Consider the following 8,658-nt stretch of genomic DNA (forward strand, 5'->3'; position numbering starts at 1 on the left):
GACTAGCACATCAGTCCATCCCTTCCCTCTCCCTTCTGTGGGCCAGTGCTTCTGATCAGTTTCCCAAGCAGCAATCCCACCCCTACTGTTGTCAGATGCTACCGGAGTGGTGCTGTGGTTGCTCCTATGTTGATATCACTCGGCTGCGCACCTGTATGTTCCCTCTGTGTGCTGTCCCAGCTCTGCAGATAGCGGATACAGCAGACCCAAAGAGAACCCCCAATAACCACAGAGTCTAGTAAGATGCAAAGTCACGTCAACCAGGTTTATTGCGATCTCGGACACAATGGCAGTTCCCCGTAGATTACTTAGTCTACCGGGCATACTACGAGAAAGTGCCTCTTGGCAAGGACCCGGCTCAGTGGCGGGACTTTCCACTGCCCCCGTGGCCGGACAAAGACACCATCCCAGGGATACATTTTTATACACGGGTACAAACAAGTTACACATCACTCCTGACGTATTGAGGTGCAACCCCTTCACGTAGCAAGGTACAACCTCCCTACGTAGTAAGGTGCCGCCTCGCACCTTGTACATGTTGGTTCGATCAAAACAACTCTATCCATCATTTTACCCTTTTGCCCCTGTCATTGGGATGGGTCGGCCTGTTCCATATTATCTGTGGAATGTTCCGGTATAGTGTGTCTTGGTACCATGTTTATACTTTAACAATGCTAGGTGAATATATATTTATGCAACATCAGCCCTTTCCTTGCCACCTTCTGTAAGCAGGGCCTGCCTCTTGCTCACAGCTTAACTTTGCTTTATGTTAGCAAAGTCTTGACCATTACTTTAGTTCAGGCCTCAGGCCTTATACTGAGCCTTTATCAGGGCCTTCACTTACTACACCTACTTAAGCACATGTATAACTTTACTCACTAGGCCCACTCTGGACATGGTATTACTTATCTTATTCGGCCCCATCCCTGTAGCATCTGAGCGACTCACAACCTTTATCAGATTTCTCTCCCCACATCCCTGAGGCAGGGGCTGTGCTCCTATCCCTATTTTACAGATGGGGAACAGAGACCCTTAGGGGACCCACAGCCTGGATGGACAGACTTGCCTTGGAGGGGCTTCTGCTAGCACTCTAAAAATAGTGGCTTTTTGAAGTTGTAGCTTGGGTTAGAGCTCAGGCTTGAAACCTAAGGAGGGGGCTTCAGAACTCAAAATCCAGCGTCAGCCCCTCAAAGAGCTGTCTACACCGCTATTTTTAGAGCGCTAGCACAAGAGTCACTGCTGCAGGCTGTGTAGACCATTGGCCCAGAGCAGCGATCCGCGGCCAGTGGGAGCTGCAATCGGCCGGACCTGCGGACGGGGCAGGTAAACAAACCGGCCGGGCCCGCCAGGGGCTTTCCCTACACAAGCGGCGACCCCTGTTTGAGAAACCCTGGTGTAGACCTACCCAGAGAGGATAAGTAGCTTGTCTGAGGTCACACAAGAAATCTGTGGCAGAGCACGGACTTGAACCTTGGTCTCCCAGTACCATAACCACTGGAAGATCCCTCTGCTCATGAGTGTCGTTACACACGTGCTTAAGTGTTGGCACTAGTGTCAAGGGGCTTGCTTGTAAGACACTGAGTTTAGCTACCACTAAAGTCTACACTTTCCTGGAGAGGCTATTTAACTTTTATTTTTAAATATAATTTCCAACTTTTAACATCAGACTCTCAACACTTGTGCAGGTGAGTAACTCTGTTATTGGGACAACTCACCTGTATCAAGTTACTCACCTGCACAAATGTTTGCAAGATCTCACCCTCAAATTGTGTTATGGTTTCCCCAGTCATTTTCTTAGAGCATTTATCTTCACTGGAAACAAGAAACAAAATATTGCATCGTCAGAATGTGCCATCTAGTGGTCTTTGAATCATGACTGTTTTAAAAAAATTACATTATTTAAACCACAATTTACCCACATCTCTGATTATGCACATTTAGAAAAAAATTAGAACGAGATTAGCATTGCACCAGCCAGACTTCTGGACTCATTTAATGTATATGCACCTATCACCATTTGCAGTGAAATTACAGTGATCATGTTAGACGCAACTTGCTGACTGTATGCAAAACTGTTACACCAAATTATTTTTAAAAGAAGGTCAAAGATTTTCAAAGATGACTGTTGATTTTGGGTGCCTCAATTTTTGGATGTGCCACCTGCAACACTTGAAGTGGGCTCAATTTCCAGTGAAAGGGTACACATCACCTTTTAAAAATCAGGTTCTTTCAAGATGGGTACTCAAAAAATGAGGTATTTAATAGCTACTTTTGAAAATCTTAGTAAAAGTTGAAGAAATCTGGACCAGTGTTTCCTTAGATTATTAAACAAAACTTTAAAATCAAATTTACCTTTCACTATTTGTGGTGTTTGTTTACTTTTGCATTTCATTATCCTTGGACAATGAAATTAAACTCGATATTTTCAGTTTTGTTTATAGACAATTTTATGTATATATTACCGTAATCATAGAAGACAAGCATTTTCACTTTCTAGTTTTCATACAGAAGTAGGATGCTGCAAAAATTGGATTGCAAATACTAGAGAAACATTATTTCTAATAATAATGGCGTGTTCTGAACAATTGAGTGAAGATATTCATACTAATGTAAAAATATTTGTTTTTAACAAAACCTGAATTGACCTGCACGCCTTTAAATGAAATATAGCTCTGTCTAGTGCAGGGGCAGGCAAACTTTTGGCTCCGAGGGCCACATCTGGGTATGGAAATTGTATGGCGGGCCATGAATGCTCACTAAATTGGGGGTGGGTGTGTGGGGGGGTGGGAGGGCTCCGACTGGGGATGCGGGCTTTGGGGTGGGGGCAGAAATGAGGAGTTCAGAGTGCTGGAGGGGGCTCCGGCCTGGGGCAGGGGTGCGGGTGGGAGGGCTCCGGCGGGGGTGTGGGGTCTGGGGCGCAGGAGGGTGGGACTGAGGGGTTCAGAGGGTGGGAGGGGGATCAGGGCTGGGGCAGGGGGTTGGGGGCCTGGAGGGGGTCAAGGATGCAGGTTCTGGGTGGCGCTTACCTCAAGCAGCTCCCGGAAGCAGCGGCATGTCCCCCCTCCAGTGCCTATGCAGCGACGTGGCCAGGCAGCTCTGCACACTGCCCCATCCACAGACGCCACCCCTGCAGCTCCCATTGGCTACAGTTGCCGGCCAATGGGAGCTATGTGGGCGGCACTTGCGGCGGAGGCAGGGTGCGGAGCCCCCTGGCTGCCCCTACGCATAGAAGCCAGAGCGGGGACAGGATGCTGCTTCCGGGAGCCGCACAGAGCCACAGTACACATGGAGCAGGGCAAACTGCAGACCCCACTTCCCAGCAGGAGCATGAGGGCCGGATTAAAATGTCTGAAGGGCCAGATGTAGCCCCCGGGCCGTAATTTGCCCACCCCTGATCTAGTGCATTTAAAATTAGCCAGCTTGTGTAGGCATTGGGAAAAATAGAGCAGTTTCTTTACTGAACACTAGGTTTTGAATGCAAAGTATTTCTTGTGTAAGTTTAGACAGGCTGTGTGACCCTGGGACCCGCCAACTGGCACCACCCTGTGGATAGAGTTGTACAGAGATCTTGTGGGCCAGATACATGCATAATAGTTCACCAGTGGGTGGCATGTGAGGTCTCTAGCAAGAGACAGTGGCTAGCCCACTCGTCGTCATAATTACTGTGAAATGTATGTACGGCTGAGATTTAAGAATTATGTAGCAATGCTGAACAGGTTCCTTTTGGGCAAGTGAAACAGACGTTTATCTTCCTTTTTGATCGTACCTGTATTGTCCACCTCACAACGCTTGTCTATTCGCATACTGAGCCTGATGCTAATCAAATGATTACGAATCAACAAGGTAAAAGCCACAGGAAGAAACAAACAATCAGCAGGGACAGTGTCCTGTTTATGAATTAGGACTATGGGTTGTTAAATCATATCTAGGGATATCGAGAGATACCGTGGATCCTTCACTGAGGAGACAAGCTAACAGTGTGGTTGTCTTATGAAAAGAGCATCACACCCAGCATGGCACTAACATGGTGAAAGGACTTTGGGTGAGCAAGTTAGGAGAGTATCTTGTTAATTAAGACTAGGCTTTATAATGGGTGTTATTTGATATGTAACCATTTGTTTCCAACACTTCCACTGGCTATTGCTTTGAACCTCTGTTTTGCTAAATAAACCAGTTCTTGATTTCACTGTAAACATATCTAAGTGTATTAAGCAGAGCGGTGATCTGAGGTGGAACCGGTAAGCTGGGGGGTACCATTTCTTTGGAAGCAACAGATCCTGAGAGTAGCCAGTGGAATGGGGGCTGGAACACTCCAGGCAGATGCTTGCAGGGCTCAAGGGTGGGGGTGTGCCAATCGCTAACCTGCAGAGTGACAGAGAGGCCTGCGAGGCCTAGAGGAGATTGCTTGTGTTGTCCGTGGCCAGTGGATTTGGGGAGGTGACCCCCGGAACGCACAGCTGGGACTTCTTCATGCTAAGGGTGGGTGGTAGCAAGGTGCCTCCCAACCCTGGGTATCCCCAGGAAGCATCAGAGATGGAATGGGTTTATTTTGAACACCCACCATTAGCTGGATTTGGCATTTTCTATTAACCCCATCATCAGTGTAAGTGATGGTTTGCAAATCCAAGTTTAAAATTAAAACACGAAACACTTTCACATCAAGATCTTGTGTGCCAGTGTAGCAGGGTGGACACCTGCTCTGGCCTGGAAGGGCCTGAGATAGCCCAGGGAGTAGGCAGTGTGAAGGCTGAGCTGATTGGGGGAAGTGGCTGCAGCTGGGGCCACGCCCCAAACAGCCTCAGCAGGCCTATATAAGAGGCTAGGAGCCAGAAGCCTCTCTCTGCCTTCAGAGAGAGAAGGGCCTGGCTGCAGGGAGCTAGACAGGGTACCTGTAGTGGAGCAGGGCTGGGGAAAGGCTGAGGAGCTGGGGAGCTCCAGCCTGGATAGCCCCAGGCTGCGGCCTGGTAATAGGCCAAGGGGTACTGGGGGTTGCAGAGGGCAGCCCAGGGCTAGGCGGAGGCAGCCGGTCCAAACCCAACCTTGCCAGTGATGAGTGGCCTATACTGCAGTCTGCCCCAGAGAGTGGAGGCTAGTTGGTGACTGGCAGTGGCCTTATCCTGAGGCGAGGTGGGGTTAGTGGGTGGGGGTTCCCCTGGGAGGGGAGACCTAGTGTGTGGGTATTGCCAGGGGGCAGCACCCAGAGCAAGGGACACCGGGGTCCTGGGAGGGACATGGGGGCCAGTGCAGAGGACAAGGCGGATCACTGGCCTGCAGAGGGTGCTCCAGAAGCTGGTGAGCTAATTCCCTGGACCACCAGCAGGAGGCGCCACAGGGGTGAGTCCGCTCCTCTTACAGCCAGCTTCTTGCTCCGAGCACAATATTTACAGAACTGCAAATGTAGGAGTTTGTGTATGAACTGAACTGCTGTAATAGATACAGCTAGACATAACACACTTCACCAGAAACTAGCTGAGAGGATCCAGAATAACTGTTTAAATAGGTCAGATGGCACATCATGTTTTGTAGGGATGTACACATTTAGTTACACAGCTACATAAACAGGACCACTTGTCATTGGATTTATATTACCATTGGTTTAGACTGTAAATTCTTACCTTGTGGAGTTAATCCACTTACATTAAGGAGTGGAACTTTTCCCAAAATTTCATGTCCAGTTCACTTGCATCAGTAACAATATTTGTCCTTTACCTCATTGCCCAAAGTTTTCTTGTGCTTTCAGAGTGTGTCCCGAGAGCTCCTCCTTCATCCAAAATTTGCTCTATTTATTCCGTTTCTATACAATCCTGGTCCTCTTTGGTGCACAGGGGACCTTGTTAACAGCAGTATAAGTACCACAGCATTTCTCCACCCTGTCAGCTAGGCATACTTATCTCTTCATCAGACCCCGGTGGAATGCCGTAGAGTGACGCTAAAGACCAGTTTAAAGAGCTTAATTTTATTAAAGTTAATGTTTAAAATTAAATATACACAAGTTAAGAGGGAAGGTACTGTACATCTGGGGTCAGGCTTGAGTTATGAGGGATTACAGGTATCTGTTACAAGGATCACGAGATACATATGTATCACATAACCAGCATAGACCCAGATTGGGGTGCAGGAGTTTTTAAAGCGTCAGTGGATAAGTGGGCTCGGGTACGCCACCCATGGAATGTATTAGAGTCCAAGTCAGTATTGGTGTATAAATACATAGGTGGGGTGCGTCCCTCGGTTCGTCAGCGAAGGAACTACATTACACAAAGAATTTAATCTAATTACAAAAACTGAACTTTGATTGATACTTAATTGGGACACTTAAATTAAGTTTGCTACAGGTAAAGTTGAAAAAACATTTGCTTAATTAAAACGCATTGGCAAACTTATGCTTCATCATCGTGTCCTACATTGATACTTGCCTGTTGTGTAATCAGACTGCTTTAAAAACACTGCAAAACTGGAAATATAAAAGTATATACTCTGTTCTTCCTCTTGAAATAAATAGGGGGGTCTGCCCTCATACCAGTATTTAAGTATCCCTTATTTGGATTTTAGGGTTAATTTTGCCACTGCAAGTGCAGGTTGCCAGCTCCCCTCTCTTTAGATTAGGGGTCACATGAGACAAACTAGACTTGTTCAACTATCACTGTGGCTCACTTTAAGATAGTACCTTTTGCCTCATGGATTCAGAATGACCATCAGCGTCTCTCCAGGGAAAGGTCTAGTGGGAGAACCAGGATCTCCCAACTCTGACATCAATTCCTTCTACAAGGCCCCAGTTCAGCAGGCACGTCAAACTTTAAGTGTACAAGTAATTTCACTGATTGCAATGCTTGAATACCTTGCTGGATTACAGCCTTAATTCTCCGTAGCTCAGTTTCTTCTCCTTTATAATGGGGAGAATACCTACTGCACAGGCGTGGTGTTGGAATTAGTTCATACAATGCTTTGAAGATATAAACCAATATGTAAGGGCTAAGTATTTGTATTACTTCTGACAGCTTATTAGCTCTATTCAGGTCTCCAAGTTATTTTGCAGAATCTTTCATGATGATTTGATTATCCAATCAATCCTCCATATGCGAATACTCAGACAGGGTGAGTTTGTCACATCAAAAGGACCTCCATAAGAAAGGCAAATAATGACCTGTATCACAGGTAAATTGGCCTTTTGGTTATGAACACACAGGTTACTTCTATCAGGAAAAGTGCCTTGATCATAATCTGCCTGTAATCAAATAAGCAGATTCTCCAGAAAACATCTTGGATATACAAGTCTATGGTGTCTAATCAATTTCAGGTGGGAACATTTAACCAGTATCTTAAATTTCCTGCTTTCACATCAACAGATGTATGTTTAATAAAATTAATTAAAATGGGAATCCACAATATCCATATGACATCTGAATCTTAAAGGTGCTATGGTATGGCAGGGTAGGACTGAAATTTGTTACATTTATCCTATTGATAAAATTGGCTATTCAAATTAAACAATCAGTTCTTCAGTCAAACCGATAGGTTAAAGTTTAATTTGATATCATCTTTATACCTACCTTATGAAAGTGATGTAAGAACTGCATCTGGACAAACGCACCACAAAACCAATGATATACCGGAGATGTATCGATGATATTGTCATCCTCTGGACAGACGACCTAAACTTCCTCCTAGATTTCCTTCACAACTTCAACTACCAGCACCCATCTACTAAACTCTCTCTAGAACACTCCCACACCAGCATCTGTGTCCCACACCATGATCAGCTTCAACAATGGAACCCTACAGATAATGATATATAAGAAACCGCATATCACCACACCTACCTTCACCGATCCAGTAACCACCACAAACACACTAAGAAATCAGTTATCTACAGTCAGGCACTCAGATACCACAGAATACGCTCCGAGGAGGAAGTCCAGGATCTACACCTTAACACAGTTAAAACCACCTTCACCAAACAAGGACACTCCACCAGAGAAATAGATCCCATCATGGAACGGGGCACCCAAATATCCTGAGAGAACTTGCTTCAGTACAGAAATAAAATCCCCTCTTGATTGCACAGCCCTAGTTGTCACCTACCACCCCACACTGGAGCTCATACAGGCTGTGTCAAACAATTACAACCCATACTTGATGGGGATCCCAAACAGAAAAATCTTCCTGAACCGCCTCTTCTGGACTTTACACAATCCCCCAACCTCGCCACGCTCATCATCAAAAGCAAGCTCCCCCACCACCTCAAAGCACCACCAGACCCTGCCAGAACAACAGATGCGAAACCTTAGAACGTATCTCCGCTGCTACAGTGATCCACACTCCATAGTACACACTTTTCAAGATCCATGGTTCCTACACATGCCAATCACAATATGTGGGGTACCTCATCCAATAGCCTCTATGTGGGTGAAACCAGACAAGCACTATGCTCTCGAATGAACTCACACAGGAAAGTGATCAAAGACAAGAATATTGTCACCTGTGGGTGAACACTTTTCCTAAAGCAAACACGCTATACCTGACCTCTCCATCCTCATCATCAAAGGAAACCTGCACAACACCTTCAAAAGGATGAGCCTGGGGGTTTAAATTCATAACTCTGCTAAACACTAAAAATCATGGACTGAACAGAGACATTGGATTTATGGTGCATAACAAACT

The sequence above is a fragment of the Terrapene carolina genome, unplaced genomic scaffold (genome assembly GCF_002925995.2).
Source record: "Terrapene carolina triunguis isolate 2854851 unplaced genomic scaffold, T_m_triunguis-2.0 Scaffold33911, whole genome shotgun sequence".
Taxonomy (NCBI): Eukaryota; Metazoa; Chordata; order Testudines; family Emydidae; genus Terrapene; species Terrapene triunguis.